This window comes from Dama dama, chromosome 11 (assembly GCF_033118175.1).
Source record: "Dama dama isolate Ldn47 chromosome 11, ASM3311817v1, whole genome shotgun sequence".
Lineage (NCBI taxonomy): Eukaryota > Metazoa > Chordata > Mammalia > Artiodactyla > Cervidae > Dama > Dama dama.
In genome coordinates, this window is record NC_083691.1 from 77247330 (window position 1) to 77266815 (window position 19486).

The window sequence follows — 19486 nt, forward strand, 5'->3', positions numbered from 1 at the left end:
ATGTACTTTAAAAATAAGGATGTACTGAATACTCTTCTAGGTGCTGAGAATACAACAAGGATCAAAAAGATTTTAAGTTAACTTTGTTATATACTCTACTTAATTAAAACGCTAAACTAATAGGGAAGGTCCAAGAAGATTCGCAAAATTGGTGTGTATCATCGTTAACATATGATGTGTCATTGAGTATCATCACAGTGGGCTCTTTTAAAAACTAGCTATGTGGCTTTAGCTAGTAACTGAGCTCTTCAGCTAGTAAACAAGCCTCAGTTTATTCTTCTGTAAAATAGGAATCATAAAATCTTCTCCCAGAGTCAGATGAAGAGCTTTGGGCACTCTTAGTAATACAAAGCACTTCCCAACACATAATTTTAAACAGAAATAATGCTAAACGTAATGTAGAAAAGGTCCCGATTTTTCCAATGTTGACTGTAGTACTTTCAAGTTCTTTTTTAAATAAGACACCAGGTATCAATTTTCTCCAAACAGATTGGATGCCCCAGTTTTGCTGGTGCACTAAGCCCACCCTTGGTAATCCAGGGCTGCCTATTTCACATGACTTTTAAAGATTAAATGGGATATGGTACGTAATAGCACCTAATGTAATGCTTGTCACAGTTGAATCAGACTCTTTATAGAGAAAGAAATTCTCTATAAAGAATTTTTTAGGAGAAATTTAGAAGAAATTTCATTTATTCATTCAGCATATTTATGTGCCTCCTATATGCAGATACTGTAGTCTCTGACAATGAGCTTCAGTGTCAAACTTCAAGTAGTCTCATCTGATCCACTCCCTTCTTAACCACTGAAAATAAATGTTCCACTAATAAACCTGTTTTCTTCACTTAAGAAAAAATTCACCAGCTCCACTCTACAAATATTTACTAAGCATTCGCTGTGAATCACGTGCTATGGTAGATGATGTGTATTGCTGCTTATGGAATTTGTTAACTGATATTGTGGTTATAATAAGAATTATATATTTGGTCTTTATCCCTGGTTTCTCAACACTGCTAAAACCTTTGTAGTTTCTTGATAGGGGTAACAGGAGAATTTTTTGTGATTCATAATAAGCCCCTTTGAACCCTACCTGAATTTAAGCTAATGAGGTAGCTCCTGGAGAATGGGAGCTGGTTGCTGGAGGAATCAACCATGTAATGAGAAGGTTAGAACTTTCAACTTGACCTCTGGTGAGGGGAGAGGAGCTGGAAATGGGCTTAATCACCAGTGGCTAATGAATTAATCAATCCTGCCTACATAATGAAGCCCCCATAAAAACCCTCGATGACAAGTTTTGGCGAGCTCCTGGGTTGCTGAACACATCAAGGTGCTAGGAGGGTGGTGAGCCCCGAGAGGGCATGGAAGTTCACACCGTTCTCACATAGCTTGTCCTATGAATCTCTTCCATTTGGCTTCCTGAATTTTGTTTCTGGTGGTTTTTTTTTTTTTTTTTTTTTTTTGGCCTTGCCAAGAAGCATGTGGTATCTTAGTTCCTGCACCAGGAATAGAACGCATGCACCCTGCATTGGAAGCACAGAATCTGAACCACTGGACCGCCAGGGAAGCCCCTGGCTGTTTCTGAGTTTTATCGTTTATCAAAAGCAGGTGATAGTGTTTCCCTGTGAGCTGAGTTCTGTGAGCTCTTCTAGAAAAGTATCAAACCCAAGGAGGGGGTTGTAGAAACTCCTGACTTACACCTAATTGGTTAGAAGTACAGGTCACAACCTGGAACTGATGAAGTCAGGGTTGGTCTTGTGGGACTAAACCTTGAAACCTGTGGGATCTGTGCTAACTCCGGGTAGTTAGTGTCAGAATTGTATAACATGAGGAAAACAACCCACACATTTGGTGTCAGAAGTGTGGTGAGTAAGACAGGAAAACAAGTTTTCCCTTTTATTGACCACTGCCACTTTCTTAGAAATGTTCAACTCTGACTTTCATGAATCCACAATATTGTTTCTGTTGAAAGTGTTTCTCAAACAATTTCAGAGAAGGACTTCTTAGTACTGAGGCTCTTTTATCCCAGGGTATCTGAGAATTTAGCAAGAATTGGGCTATATGTACTAAAAATTATCTTAAAAATCCAGAGAATTTTGCCCTCTACCCCATGCTTAACACTTATTTTAATATTAAAATATTGTTTACAATTCTTATCATCATGAGGGGAAAAAGTCTTTTCTAAAAATCATATTGTGTTGGTTAGAAATGTTTGACTACAACTAGCAGAAAACTTAAACAGAGGCTTAAACAACTGGAGGCTGTGGGGTGGCATTTTTTTCACATAAGAACTTTGGAGGTGAGCAGTGATGTCAGGGTCAGTTTTTCTACAATGATCTTATTGCCCCAAGATCACAAGATGGTTCCCGTGTCTTCAGAGTAAGATGCCCAAGTTGAAGGCAGTAGGGTGTGAGGGAGTTACATGACCACCCCCAAGTGCAAGGGAGGCCAGGAAATTAGAGAACTGTGATGTCAGAGTTGATTAGAGTAGAGGTTCTTAAACTTTACAAGTATCTAAATCCGCTGGAGGACTTGTTAAAATATAGATTGTTAGACCCAACCCCTAGAGTTTCTGACACAGTAGGTCTCAGGTAGGGCCTCAGAATTTGCCTTTCTAACAACAGCCCCCAAGATGCCACTGCTGCCAGTCCAGGGACCACATTTTTGAGAACCACTGATTCAGGCTACTCATGATCTATTGCCTGGCATGGGCACACTGCTGCCCAGAGCATTTATAAATAGTTTTGCAGCTATGTTTCTGTTTTATCTGTGCACAGATGAAAGTAAAATCAAGCAGAGACAAAACCAAGAAATCTCTGCAGACGTCAGTAGGTTGTCAAGGCACCCAGCCCTCTCTTTCCCAAGCCATTAAAGACCTTAGGCTCTGAGACACCAGGGCTTCAGAGCTTTCCAATTTCCATTAAAAATCAGGTGGGTTGGATGCCATGGGTAATACTTTAACTGAAGTTTATCCTTAAGGTCATGTAACTCTCATAGCTTGCATTAGTCAGAGTCTGGCAAGAAACAGATGGTGCACCCAAATTAGGAATTTTGAGGAGAGTGTAATAAAGGGAATGTTTTCAAAGGTGCAGGCAGGGTAGAGATAAATCATAAAATCTAATCCCCTCAGGCTAATAATAGGGAAACATGGCAGCACCTCTGTGCCTGAAGGGATAAGAGTAGGAAGGGCTTGCAGAAACCTGAACCTGGAAAGCCTTATATACAGAGGGTCTGACCTGTGGTGAAGGACCAAGTGAGCTCTCTTCAAGTACCCCGACCTCATTCTCCTCCACCCTTTGATCTCCCAAAGGTGCTACCCATGGGCCAAGCCCAACTGGAGCCTGTTGACATTATCCATGTAGGTCACAGAACAAGATGGAGAAATGGAGGGACAGCTGGACATATGGAGGGACAACAAGAGATATCCAACACATATATTTAAAGACAACAAGCACATGCATATCATTTATTTCTAGTTATAGAACTTGTCTTTTTCCATAGTTGAAGAAAATTCAAATCGTAAAACAAAGAAGAAAAATGTCAGAAGAAATTCTTCACTCAAAGATGTCAAAGTAAGGTCTCGGGCCCCTGAGGATCAACAAGGTAAAAACCATTTTCACAATGATATTAAGATATTATCTGCCTGTTTTACTCCCGTTCTTTCACGAGAATACAGTGGAGCTTTCCAGGGGCTATATAACAGGTGCTATTGCAACACAGTGAATGCAAAAGCAAAGGCAGACTCCAACCCGCTTTTGTTAAGCCAGTTGAAAAAGATTTGCAAAAATATAAGACAATGTCTCCTTCCTCACTAATATTTTTGTTATTATAGGAATAATAACTGAAAATAAAATAAAAAGTGATGTGTCACCAAAAGTGCTATTTATGTGAACATATAAATTGATAAATATTTTTAAATTTCTCAATTTTAATTTTTGTACAATAAATGTTCATAGATATATAACCCACAGAGACAAAGCTCTTTGGGTACTCAATAATTTATGAGGGCCAAGAGACAGTGAGACCAAAGTGAGAGCTCCTCTAACCATGTCCCACCTAGGGCTAGCTCCAAAGGCCAGTCGGCTTTAGTCAGTATAATGAGCGAAGGAGGAGAATGGGAAGAATAAAAAGATGGCCAAGAAGGTAAAATGCCTTCTTCCTTTATCTCCCCTCTCTTTTCTTCCCCTTCACCTATTTTTAGGCCTTTCGGATTCCCTCTCCCTATTGATTCCCTGTAGCGCTTTGCTCCTGCAATCCTAGACTACTTATCCTATTCTATCTCCTATTTTAATTATTTAGGTAATTTATTGTTTCAACATGCTACTCTGTCTGAAGGATGTGTTTGAGCACATGTGCGCACACATAGGCGCGCACACACACACCCCCGCAATGAGAAGTTCTTAACCTGAGGTCCACAAAGTCCAAGGAGATTGAATTCACAAGTTTATGAACCTGGAGGGGGAAAAATTAGTTATTTTTATTAACCTCTAACTGAAATTTAGCATTTCTTTTTTATGAATGTAGACAACAAACCACAGGAGGAGCAATAATACCTGTGACTTTGTAGTCATCAGAGATTGTTGATATTTTAATATCACGTTAGAGTTGTTACAAAGCTCTCAAAATAACATGTACAATCAATGTTATTTTAAAATTACAGGAATTATTAGACTCACCACTAGATCTTGTTAAGGTATTCATAAAGAGCATACATATTACTGTATTACAAATTTAGTTTCTTTAATACTCTGATGACTATTTCAATATAAATGTTTCCTTTGAAATCTTATGAACTTTATTTTACATATTTTAGAACATTATCCTGGGAAGGGATCCCACAGGATTCACCAAAGGAACGCTTTGTCAAAAAAAAAAAAAAAAATAGTATGGGGAATAATAACCCCTGCTGAGATAGTAATCTCCAGTTCAGCAAGGATGTTATTTCTTTGGTTGTACATTGTACACCGTAGTTGCTCAGTAATTACTTAATGAATTAAATTTGGGGGATCTCAAGTAGTTCACTGGATGTTTTCCCTTTCCTTGGCACCATTCTGCAGAGGTTGGCCCAACTCCCCTCTCCCCAACTCCCCGCCCCACTTCCTCTTAAGAGAGGAAGTTGATCAAGCTATCACCATCCTGCATGCAATCCCCACAGCCTTGGAGGCCAAAGCTGGCTGCCTCAGAGCCAGATGCGCTTTTGTGTTTTAAAGGGAGTGTCATGCACAAGAGATGATTGAGATTATGGTTACAACACAGTGGGTGGTATCAGAAACACTTTTTACTTGGAGCCCAGTGATATAAATTCTGCAAAACTACAAAATGTTTAAACATGCTTGGCTGTGGAAAACGCTAATATCAGCCATTTATGTAAGCAGTTGAGCATTTATGCCCAAATTCATTTACATTATTCATTTGCTTTGTTATGTTTTGTTTTCTTTTTACAATAAACTATACATTTCTGCCAACTTCATCTTTTGCTTCTTGTTAGCACTGTCATTTGCTTGTGCAATATGGTAGTGTGCTCACATTTCAAAAAACCTAAATGGAAACATTGTGCTACTTTTCCCTTATTTTTCTTCCACTCCTTTCTTCCACTCCTTCCACTGCAAGGACTCGTTTCCAGTTTACCTTCTCTGAAAGCTCTTTATTTCCTGCTATTAAAGTTGTGCAAGGGGACTTCCCTGGCAGTCCAGTGGTTAAGAATTCACCTTCCAATGCAGGATATGTGGGTTTAATCTGGTTGGATCCCTTGTTGGAGAATTAAAATCTCACATGCCTCAGGGCAACAAAGCCCGAGTGCCACAGGTAGAGAGAAGCCCATGAGCTGCAACTAAGACCCAATGCAGTCATAAATAAATAAAAACATGTGAAAGTGAAAGTTGCTCAGTCATGTCTGACTCTTTGCGACCCCAAGGAATTCTCCAGGCCAGAATACTGGAGTGGGTAGCTGTTCCCTTCTCCAGGGGATCTTCCCAGCCCAGGGATCAAACCCAGGTCTCCTGCATTGCAGGCGGATTCTTTACCAGTTGAGCCACAAAGGAAGCCCTAAAAACAAATCAGGAACTGCATTAAAAAAAAAAAAAAAAGCTGGATATGAATGCTGATCTTGAGAATCTAAGCAGAATTTCAGGATCAAGCAAATATCAAGGAGATGAGCACGGGAGTCAAGTCTCAGGTTGGTTATATTATCAATAAGCACATGGGGATATGGTTGTAAGAAAACTCTCAGATGAAATATTCATGGTGAAAGGGACATGCCAGACTTGAATGCTATTAGTTTAAAAGGTTTCATAATAAGGCCCACAATTACTGTCCTTTAATAAAAACCTTATGTTTCTGGAAAATAACAGGCCCCAGCAGTTAGACGACTTGTCTAGAGGCAGGTATCTTATCAGGACCAGGCCATAGAAAGACTGAAGATCAGGGTTGAGAAATTTAGGTTCTAAGACAAGTAGAAATGGTGATAGGAGAGGAAGTCAGGGAATCAGAGACTAGCCAGAGGACATCAGTGGCAGAAATGACTAGAAACTGAACCAGTGAAAGACCAAACGAGGGCTTCTTTTTTTATTTTGTAGTTTTTAGTTGTATTTATTTATTTTTGGCCGCCCTGGGTCTTCATTGCTGCATATGCGCGTGCCAAGTCGCTTCAGTCATGTCTGACTCTTCACGACCCTATGGAATGTAGCCTACCAGGCTCCTCTGTCCATGGGGATTCTCCAGACAAGAGTACTGAAATGGATTTGCCATTTCCTCCTGTAGGGGATCTTCCTGACCCAGGGATTGAACCGGGAGTCCCTTCCGTCTCCTGCATTAGCAGGCGGATTCTTTACCACTAGCACCACCCGGGAGGCCCCTCCGGTTGTGGCAAGTGGGGGCTGTTCTCTTGCACTGGATCGTGGGCTCTAGGCGTTCAGTTGTTGCAGTGCCTGGGCTCAGGAGTTGTGGCTCAAGGGCTGAGTTGCCTCATGGCATGTGGAATCCTCCTGGACCAGGGATCGAACCCGTTTCCCCTGCATTGGCAGGCAGATTCTTAACCATGGACCACCTGGGAAGTCCTAGGGCTTATATTCTCCCAGCCTGGCACCTGAAATTGTCTCAAAGCACGAGTTGGGTTCAAACCTTAGACAAGCGTTAAGGAAAGTACAAGGCCGCAGAAGGGTTGGAAAAACAACAGGAAGTGCCTTCATGGTGAGAGAGTTTCCAAAGTCTCCATGGTTGATTTTTGTTTTGTTTTTCAAAAAATTTTTATTAGGGCAATTTTCAGTCACACATGAAAATAGACAATGATATTAAATAATGAACCCCATGTACCTACCACAATTCTCAACATTCGGGTTATATTGCTTCAACCATCCTTCCCCTCAGCCTTTTTAAGGTTTGGTTTATAGCCCTCTGATTTTTATACCATCTTCCTTGGAAATTTGTTTCATGCCCTCATGAGTCCCACTACTGCCTCAGTGAATCTGAGCCCCAAGTGTGGAACACCAGCCCCATCCTTTAATAAACCACATTTAGTTGGTGTATGTTTCTTTCCAGTCCCAGAGATTAATCTTGGTTATTCTAAACTATCCATGATAATTTCATTCCCCTTAGGGTGATTGGTTTAGGAATGTGCATGTGATGCACATCAGGCTAGCAACACTTGAGGGGAAATAGGCAAGAAGTAGGAGGTCCTAAGGGAGAAGGAAATGGCAACCTACTCCAATATTCTTGCCTGGAGAATCCTGTGGACGGTGGAGCCTGGAAGGCTGCTGTCCCTAGGGTCTCACAGAGTCAGATACGACTGAAGCGACTGAGAATGCTTGAATGCATTGGAAAAGGAAATGCAACCCACTCCAATATTCTTGCCTGGAGAATAGGGACAGAGGAGCCTGGTGGGCTGTGGTCTGTGGGGTTACACAGAGTCGGACACAACTGAAGGGACTTAGCAGCAGCAGCAGCAGCAGGTCCTAAAGAATTTTTCTTGCTGTTATAAGGGAACAGGAAAAAGTACCCTCTTCATTTGTTGAAGTTGTATCTTAGTGATGCCACTCACTAGCTAGGTGACTCTGAACAAGTTACATAACTTTACTGTACCTCAATTTTCTTATCTGTGAAATAGGATGATAGAACCAACTCATGGGGTTGTTGTAAGGAACAAAGGAATTAATATATGTAAAGTGCTTAGAACAGTATCTGGCCTATCAAAACTGCAAATTAAATTTTAGCTATGATTATTATTTTGTAAGGATGTGATGCTTGGAGCTGTGGCAGCTGTCTTATGACTATGGAGAGGCAAGCTTGAGGAGGAAGACCAGCCCACTGTGCATCAAAGAGAGAAAATGTGGAAAGAAGCTTAATCATTGATGATGTCAAGCTACTGAATTAGGCAAGCTTGGAATTATTCTACCCCTGAATTTCTCAATAAGGAAGATAATTTTCCTTATTAAATGTGTCTCTTTCGTTGAATTTTCTACTATTCATAGCCCAAAGCATCCTAATTGATACATATGCCCCAAATAAGTTTCCTTTCTCCCAAAGTTTGCTCAGATTTTTTGCATCTGTCAAGGCATTGCAATTTCCGCATTCAGTCTTCTTTATAATACCCCATATCTAGCCAGATTTGTCAATATTTCTTTCCAACTTTTTCGTTTTCTCCATTGACAAAGTTACTGTTAGTGGCAAAACAAAAATTAGTGCGGTTAATGCCTGAAATAGCCTTCATGAGAAACGAGGGACTCATATAAAGTAAAAGTACTGGTCATGGCCATCTCTGTCTTATTCACAGACTCTAGTCTAGTGGGTACTCAATATCTATTTGTTGAATAAGTGAACGGGGGATTGGATGGATGGAGGAGACATTTTCCAAGTGAAGATTTTTTAACGAATACTTTTTCAGAGAAATCTTCCTTGGCCAAATACATTTATTTGATTAACCATTCACTGAAGTTGGTCCAGGACTCCTCAGAGCCTTCTGTAAATTTCCATGAATTATGAATCAAGAAGCACTACTGTTTAGTGCTTCTCTAACTTAATTGACTCACAGGCATTTGTTTTCCAGTCACCATTTTCTGGAATTTCACAGAACTTAATTGGAAATGTTAAGGCAGTGCACTTTTATAAGAACATGATATCATTAACTAACAAATGAAATTGTACCTGAATAGAAATCAACTAACTTGTATTTTTCTTAAAAATATACAGGCAGCATGCTGAAATTGGAACCCCCTCCCACTTTTATGGGACTGAGCCTACAGAATAATACAGTAGGTGAAATTCCATAAATATCCCAAGGCCGCTGTAAGTTAACTCAGATATCCTACACTCAAATCTCTACAGAGGCCAGGAAGTAAATGAGTGAAGCAGGTGAGTATAAAAAAACATACAGCACTAGCATGCTATTAAATGGCAATTGGTTCTCAGTATCAGTGTTAGGAGTAACAGGTACTCAGCTAAGTTAAGTTAGTTAAGTTATGTTTCCCTGGTGGCTCAGATGGTAAAGAATCTGCCTGCAATGCAGGAGACACCTGGGTTCAATCCCTGGGTTGGGATGATCCCCTGGAGAAGAGAATGGCAACCCACTCCAGTGTTGTTGCCTGGAGAATTCCATGGACAGAGGAGCCAGCCAGGCTACAGTCCATGGGGTTGCAAAGAGTTGGTCACAACTGAGCAACACTAGGATATTAAATGGCAGTTGGTCCTCAGTATTAGTGTCAGGCAATAACAGATACTCAGCTAAAGGGCCAGCCAATTCACCACTCTGGCTGAGTACTGAATAAAGGCCCAGTGCCTGAAGCATTCCTCTTTCTTTTTTTTCCAAGAGAAACCTCACATCTGGATTTTTATGTAAATTTCCCTGCTTTTCAATATTAAGAATTAATTAAATTACCTTTTAAAAAATTGCATGGGCCAAACACACCTCTGCCAGCTTTAGACCAATCAGTCTATCAACAACATCTTTTAAGGTCCAAGTTCACAACTAGATAAATACCTGTAAACTCATATTACACAGAAGAGTGAGCAATCACTCATGCTGAATTTCTGTGGCCTAACCTTTTTCAGGGCAAAGAATTTTTTGTAGTTTAGGTGTCTTAAAATACACCTAGAAAAGAAAAAAAAAAACACATTTGACCACTTTATCCATTATAAGCTTATAGTAAATAGTTAATATTTGTATACATTTTATATATTCATGTAACATATGTGCAGAAATAAAATTGCAATTTAATACTTTGAAACAGTTGTTACTCAGAAAAATTAAACCATTATTTGTATTATTTGTATCTAAGAAGATTATACTGTCACTTCTAACTACTATTACAGCAAATAATTCTTACATTACTTCATTGGGTTGCTTTTTTTTTTAAATGGTTGACCATTAAAACAATCTTTTTAGAAAAATTCTGTTTGTCTGAATGCCATCAGTAGCTTGCTTCTCAGATTAGCAATTTTATGCTCTAGTGAAGAAATGTAAACAGACAGATATTTTAAAAGATCATAAGTAAAAGTCGCTCAGTTGTGTCTGACTCTTTGCAACCCATGGACTGAATAGTCCAGGGAATTCTCCAGGCCAGAATACTGGAGTGGGTAGCCTTTCCCTTCTCCAGGGGATCTTCTCAACCCAGGGATCAAACCCAGGTCTCTTGCATTGCAGGAGGATTCTTTACCAGCTAAGCCACAAGGGAAGCCCAAGAATGCTGGAGTGGGTAGCCTGTCCTTTCTCCAGGGGATCTTACTGACCCAGGAATCGAACCGGGGTCTCCTGCATTGCAGGCAGATTCTTTACCAACTAGCTAACAGGGAAGCCCCTTAAAAGATCACAGTATTTGTCAAATTTACCCTGTATGGTTTAGACTGCTGTTTTGTTCAAAATAAAGAGAAAATTCCCACACTTAATAGCAGGTAATAGGAATAGAACTGTTGGTCTCAAACAGTTTTTGCCAATGACAGCTTTAGGCAATAGAGAAAACTCTAGAACAATCTACACCCTATATTTGCTTTCTTATATACTCATTCTCATTTCCCAATGGAAAGAAAGTTGGGAATAACAGTGAAGCGCCACTCTATGGGAAAATTGGGGAACACTAGGTATACACCTATTTTTGTAATTCTAGTTTGACTTATTTATTATTTGAACAATGTGTACATATCCTGAAGTCTAATATTGTAAAATTCCATGCTGAAACACTATTGAGGCAAACATACACTACTGCATGTTGTCAGTTAATCAAAACCCCTGATGAAGCTAAATCAAACATGGAATGGAAGAATAGCAACTTTTAAAAACCATAAGCAACATAAAACAATACTGATGAAGTACTGATAACAAGAGGGTCCTTTCTGAAAATCATGGGAATTTCTGCCAACCATATATAGACATATGCTATAGCAAACAGATGGGGAAACAAATGAAACAGTGACAGACTATATTTTTGGGCTCAAAAATCACTACAGATGGTGACTGCAGCCATGAAATTAAAAGATGCTTGCTCCTTGGAAGAAAAGCTATGACCAACCTAGACAGCTTATGAAAAAGCAGAGACTTGACTTTACCAACGAAGGTCCATCTAGTCAAAGCTATGGTTTTTTTTTTTTTTAAAAAAAAAGCTATGGTTTTTCCAGTAGTTATGTATGGATGTGAGAGTTGGACTATAAAGAAAGCTGAGTGCCGAAGAACTGATGCTTTTGAATTGTGGTGTTCAAGTATCTTGAGAGTCCCTTGGACTGCAAGGAGATCCAACCAGTCCATCTTAAAGGAAATCAGTCCTGAATATTCATTGGAAGGACTGATCCTGAAGCTGAAACTGCAATACTTTGGCCACCTGAGGCGAAGAACTGACTCATTGGAAAAGACCCTGATGCTGGTAAAGATTGAAGGTGGGAGGAGAAGAGGACGACAGAGGATGAGATGGTTGGATGGCATCACCATCGCGATGGACATGAGTTTGAGTAGGCTTCAGGAGTTGGTGATGGACAGGGAGGCCTGGTGTGCTGCAGTCCATGTCACAGAGAGTCAGACACGACAGAGACTGAACTGAACTGAACTGATAGCTCTGCATGCATCCTATCTTCCTAGAACACTGCATTTGTCCTCACTAAATTCTAACAAATCACTAATTTTGGTTTATGAATATCAGAAACTCATAACCCTCCATAACTCAGTAGGTTTCAAGCAGGTCTTAGTTTTATGTGAAAATGAATGTTATTAAAATTGGCTGAGATAATGCTTATAAGAACCAGGGACTATACTTTTGAATATGACTTCTTGGCCTGACTAAAACCATACAAAGTGCAGAGATATTAACTGTTCATCTCCCTCATATGTTGGAGCCCCTTGCTCGGGGGAGTGGGGAACTCAGATGAATTTTCACACGGGGTCTATTTTACTAGCTGCCACTAGTTATCGCCTACCATTTTAGTACAGACAATCATTTCATTACACCTAAAGAGCCTAACAGCTACTGGCAGTGAAAGTAACCAGCCCTTAGATTACTAGCTAGCACCTCCAATGATGCACAAAGTAATCAGAGGAACCTAAGACCTCACAGTTCAGGCACACAAAAATGCACTGGGCTGCCATTGAGGATTTGGTCTCAGACACATCTCTGCACCACTGAAGACCTGACCTTTCTTTGAACTATAACAGTCCCAAGGACACCACCAGCCATATTCTGAACAGCACTTGCCAACTGCAACCTCATGGGTCTCAAAGTCTTCCCTTGTAACACTGCAGCCATTTTGGACCCCAACCAATCCTTACTTAACAAGCACCTTTACTTCTTGCCAGCTCCAATTATAATTCTTGATAAACAACTCATGTAACTAATGTACCGTTGCTGTTTTCATCTTTATAAGCCTCCCCCTCTTTGTAGCTGGTGGAACACAGTTCAAGTGCTTTTTTTTTGAATCTGTGTCTCCTAGGCTGCAGTCCTAAGAAACCCCAAATAAGTAAGCTTTTAATTTCAATTAGGTCTCCATTGATGAAATTTTGGTTAACATGGCTATTTTCAATATTTCAAAAAATCTAAAGGAAATCATGCACATACTTGTAAGATGGCTGAATTGGCCATATTTCTTACCTTCAGTCTGGAACTATGTCAACTCAGTGAAGAAATACCAGTTATCTTCAAGTGATCTGAAGTTTAGAATAGCAATTTTATATCTTTGATTTATAAGACATGTAAACTCTTCCTCACTTCTCTGTTTTTGCTCATTTTGATTCATTCAACTGTAATCTCTTAATTCTTTGTATTCAAATCTTCCACATTTCTAAAGAATTAGGTTGAAGATCCCAGTAGTGCAGTCCTCTGAGATTCTCCATTACTCTTAAACTCTCCAGCACTCTTGATTATTTTATTATCCTAATTTCCTAACATGTGCTAACCCTAATCTCAAACGCTGTATTCTTATCTTCTCCATCACTGAATCAGAATTTCACAAATGGTATGTTTTCAATTGGGTAGACATTCAACAAATGAATGAAACACTGTTTGAATGAAACTGATTTGAATTTGTAGGACAGCTGACTGAAGTTCACCTGTTTAATTTACGTAATTTGTGGTGTCCTTGAAAAAAAGAAAGAAAAAAAAACTGAGGTTAAGCAGAAATTTACAGGTTAGATTTTTATCACTCCAATGAAAAGTCATTATGTACATATTCATACCTGGAGAGAAATTTAAAGAAAATTATAATGAATATCTGTACACTCTCCACCTAGATTCAACAATTTTTATCATTTTACCATATTTATTTCATCACTTTGCAATGATCTATCTATAAATATTTTATATCATTGCTGACTGATTTAAAAACAACTTGCAGGTATCATAACACTTAACTCCTAAATATTTCAGTATGCATCCCTGAGAAAAGGGAGTTTCTCCTACATGACTATAAGAAAAATTCTCATACCCAGCAAAGCTAATAATCAATTTAATAATAATATCATTCAAAATCCAGCTCTTATTCAATTTTCTTCCAACTATCCCAGGAATATGTCTTATGTCTATGTGTTTTTTTTTTTCCTTTTTCCTAAATGGGATCTAGTAAAGTTTTACACATCACATTTGGTTGTTACATCTTGTAGAGGAAGAAAAAGTTTTCCATATTTTGAGGGTAGTTGACCACTGCCCTGGTGGCGGTTTAGTCACTAAGTCGTGTCCGACTCTTTGCGACTCCATGGACTGTAGCCCGCCAGGCTCCTCTGTCCACATGGACCCCATTAATTTCTTTACCTGCTTTAATCTAAAAGAGTTCTCCCTCTTTCTTTTTTACTTTGAAAAGAGATAGGCAGAAACAGTTTTAATAATGTCAAATAATTCTATAAGAAAGACACTTTTTAGTTTCACCTTTTCAAAAAATGTTGCTGTTCTGAGTTTCTGGGATTTTGAAATTTAACCTGATCATTGGCTGATATGGTTTCAGATAAAATAGCCACTGAAGAGAGAAGGGAAAACAGTGACTTTACAAGATAATAACTGAGTTCTAAGCAATCACCAACCAGGACTCCTTGAGGAAGTTATTTAGCTGCTATGAGGTTCATTTTCTGCTGCATAAAAGAGAGATCACATCTACATTGTAAAGTAAGGATTACTACGAGATAATTATGTGAATGTGAATGCCTAGCATAGCATAGTGGCTTCCTGAATGCTGGTTTCTTTCACCTAAGTTCCCTATTTTTTTGTCTAAGAATAGGATATTTCCAGATTGGTAAACTTCTTGAGTATGATTCTTTCTTTGAACATTTTGTTGTCAAGTCAATTGCAAAAAAAAAATCCAAACTGGAGTTTTACACTACATTTTACCTTGCTTGCTTTGGGGTTATGTTTTGGAGGTAATATCTGTGCACCTTCATTTTGAGTTTATTATGTAAAATGGTTTCTAAAAAGTACTTCTAAAAACAATTTAAGGCAAAATCATTACTATCATAAATTAAAATTTTAATGTAAATATGCTTTTAGTTTTATTTAGGTATTATATCTTTAAAACAGGACATTTAAAAAGTAACAAAATATAATTTCCAATTACTCACAAAATGTGTGGGCCCAGTTCTAATAGAACAACTTTTAAAATTAAAGAGATATATTTTAGACAAGTTTTACCATCTTGCTGGTTCTCTTACTAATGAATAAATAAGTTTTTGATAAGTATTGATTCCAAATAAAATTCAAGAGATACAAAATTCACAAAATTGTAATTTTCTAAAAAATAATTAAAATAAATGCTAATTAATCATTTATGAAGTACAAAGATCAAATAAATCATTAAAGATTAAATGAAAATTATCCTTTTCAGAAAATCATTTTAAACAAAGATATAGAAAGGACAGAAGGATTGTGAAAATTCTCTATTCAGAATTCTTTTGTGTTCATCACTATAAGGTTAAATTTGATACTGTAAATAGCTATAGAGAGAAAAAAAATGAATCATCTTTTAAAACAAAGTCTTCATTGTATTATTTTGGAACATGATTGATCACCAACAACAAAGTAAATATAATTTTCAAACTGTATCATAGTAGTCATCAAACCACTAGGACAACTATTTTGGTAGTTTTATTAACACAGGGTTCATAAAATCTATGGCAAGATTAACACCAAATAAAGGTCATTGTTCATTAATTATATAGGTCAATTCTGGAATTCTAATAATAATTTTGTAATAATAAATCATTAAAGAATGTACATATATTTTTGTTTCATTCTCTAGGATATATTTTCATGTGTCTTAGTAGACTATATATAATGACTATAACAATTTTCTTTTATTATAACTTCTTTGTATTTGTTCTATATACTCACTGTAGGGTGATTATATTATAAGGTGAAGTGCTTTGTGAATTTCAATTGCTATATGAATATGCACATGTTTGTTCATATTTAGACAATTGTGCTATGATTTATTTGCTATTAATCACCATCACACAGGACAACATACAATAAAAAAAAGTGAGGTTTTAGGCACAACTGTTAATGTTTGTTGCAAAATACTTCATTGAGTAGGACAAAGAACTGACTGGCCCCAGGAAATTTAATCTCCTTATATTAAGCTGAAGTGAGTGAAAGCAGATTGTGCGTTGAAAATGCTGTAAGATTATAGAGAAGAACAAGTTCAATTAAAGCAGTGTGCTTTTATAATTTCCCAACATTACAAGAGAACTCTCCAACAACTAGAAGCTAGTAATCAAATATACGAGAACTATTTTTAAGCAAATTTCCTACCAATTAGCCACATGAACACTTTTCTCCAGTCCTGCTGGTTGCCTCACTGTGTAAGCCTGCCCCCTCCTCTCTCAGCTCAGCCAGTTCCAACCACAAGGATCTTGCTCTGTCTCCTGTGTGGTAGTACTGTTTCTGTGCCCTCCAATTTCATACTTAATTATGAACTGTTGTGTGCTAGTTTCTAATTGTTTTAGGTGTGTTTGTATTCTCTTCTCAACTAGATTGTAACCCCTGAGGCTAGGACCATGTGTCTTATTTCTTTGTTAATCCTCTTTATGCTAAACACAGTAGGCATGAAGTAACATCTTGTTGGAAAATCGAAGAATAGTCATTGATTTTGTACAACTGTGGCCAGAGTTCAAAGCAAAAAAAATCTCACACCTGTGTAGGGTAGAAAGGACACTCACTGAGTTTTCAAATTCATTCAGATTCATCTGGTTACAGTCAACATAAATCTACTCAAGCTGATTGAGGGAGTTGGGTATCTATAAAAAACAGATAAGATAATTTCATGGAACCCAACTGCACAATGGTGGTTAAAACTGCACCAAGATTGAACCTGGGAATCAGAAGGTCAGAAACAAGTCAGTGTCTTTTTCTAAAAACCAGCATGGTGTTTCTTCCATTTCTCCAGCCAGCTGCTTCTGTCTCACTGTACTGTGTATCTGTAGGTCAGTTTCTTTTACCTGAATGTGTCTTAGCATGGCTACTCCAACATCAATCTTCATGGTTTTACAAGTACAGGATCCATGAGTAACTGACCCAGCTTTTACAACCCATTTCCAAATTTCATACACAAAAACTATGAGTGGCCTGTAATGTATCAGATCTTAATCCCTGGCCCAATCAGCTGTTACCTGGATAGCAAGTAACAAGTGGTTTGATATCCATTCTCACCAAGATTGTGGGAACAACTCTCAGAGAAGAGAAAAGATAGAAAGCAGGCAATTTGCGTGATGCACTACTACAGTTAAAATTTGTAGGAAATTACAACAGAAGTTTTTCCGGGTGTCTTTCCAGCTCACTATCCCCCTTTTCTGAAAATGTATACCTTGCCTATTTGTACTAAATGACCCTGGACTTCTGGCCAGCTGACCAAACCAGAGTGATCATTCATCCCAAACCAGATCAAACTGATTTTCTCCCAGGAAATTTTAAAGCCAAGAAATTTGCCCTCGAGCTCGGCTGGTCTTTTAAGAGGAAAGGCTGTCAGCTAAGAACTGTTTTCGGACCACTCTTCCCCATTCTGTGCGAAGGGAAGGAAAGAGATCCAGTGGGGAGAGAAGAATGATGCAGACAATCCTTAAAGACGCACTGCTGAGACAGACAGCAAGTTCTGCCACGTTCGTCAAGGCTGAGTAGTTTCTGATTCCGGAAGCCCAACATCTTTGCTGCCCTTGAGTTCCTTGCGACATCTCCACATTGTTTTTTCTTAAGTTAGCTTGAGATGGTTTCCGTTATTTGCAACCAAACAGTTGAGATATCCAGATTAAGAGTCTTTCCCACATTTGTTCATTGAAATGTCAATTGTGCTAAGATGCCAATATTTTGCTACCAAGAACACTTTTTTTTTTTTTTTAATATCATAGTGGTTTTTGCCATACATTGACATGAATCAGCCATGGATTTACATGTGTTCCCCATCCCGATCCAAGAACACTTCTAAATTTATCTTGTAGACTCCCATATCTGTGTGGCTATATAGTACATCTATTCATGACTCATGAGAATTAAACAGTATGGGAGGGCTCCGTTACCTGAGCTGGCTATTATATGATTTTTTGGAAAGAGAACAATTCATGAAAAAAAATTGGCCTTGAAATTTTTTGTCATTTATAGATATAACTGCTATTATAACTGATGCTTGTTACGGTTTTCAACGTATGTTTCTACATATCCTCTCATTTGACAGTCACAACAATCCTCCGGGGAAGGATTAATTACATCATTCCTATTTCATAAATGAAGAAACTGAGGCTCAAAGAGATCAAGGGATTTCTTTGGTATCATTGACCTAGGAAGGAATCAAGATCAGTGTTGATTTTAAAAAATATATATATATTTAATTCTTTGGCTGCACCAGGTCTCAATGGCAGCACATGGGGCTTTTTTTTTTTAATCTTCTTGAGGCATACAAGATCTTTAATTGTGGCATGTAGGATCTATTTCCCTGAAGAGGTATCAAACCCGGGTCCCCTGCATTGGAGTGTGGAGTCTTAGCTATTGGACCACCAAGGAAGTCCCTGATCTTTGTTTTCTTAGAGCACGTTTCTATATTACTCAGCCATTAAAAAGAATTCATTTGAATCAGTTCTAATGAGATGGATGAAACTGGAGCCCATTATACAGAGTGAAGTAAGCCAGAAAGATAAAGAACATTACAGCATACTAACACATATATATGGAATTTAGAAAGATGGTAATGATAACCCTATATGCAAAACAGAAAAAGAGACACAGATGTACAGAACAGACGTTTGGACTCTGTGGGAGAAGGCGAGGGTGGGATGTTTCGAGAGAACAGCATCAAAACATGTATATTATCAAGGGTGAAACAGATCACCAGCCCAGGTTGGATGCATGAGACATGTGCTCAGGGCTGGTGCACTGGGAAGACCCAGAGGGATGGGGTGGAGAGGGAGGTGGGAGGGGGGATCGGGATGGGGAATACATGTAAATCCATAGCTGATTCATGTCAATGTATGACAAAAACCACTACAATATTGTAAAGTAATTAGCCTCCAACTAATAAAAATAAATGGAAAAAAAAAACTTGCTTTTCTTCTGAAGTATAAAATGGGTACAGAAAAGTATAAAAATCGTAAGGGTACAGTTCAATGAATGATCACGCAGTGAATACATCATGTAATAACCAATAGGGTGTGAAATTGAATATGTCATTTCTATTTTTCTCCCAATCACTATTCTCTCCTTCTTCCCAAAAGGAAATCACTTTCCTGACTCAATACTATAGATTTGCCTTTTTTTTCAGACCTTTATATAAATGAAATTGTGCAGTATGAATACTTTTGTGCTTAACTTCTTTCACATAAATGAGATTCATATACTTTATTGTGTGTAACAGTAGTTCATATATTTCTATTCATGCATGGTATTCCATTTTATGAATATATCACAATTTATGTATCCATTATATTATCTATAGGTATTTGAATTGTTTTCAGTTTGAGGCTATCATGAATGATGCCGTCATGAACATTCATAAGAATGTCTTTTGGTGTACCACATATATGCTCTATTGAGTAAATAACCAAGGAATGAAATTGCTG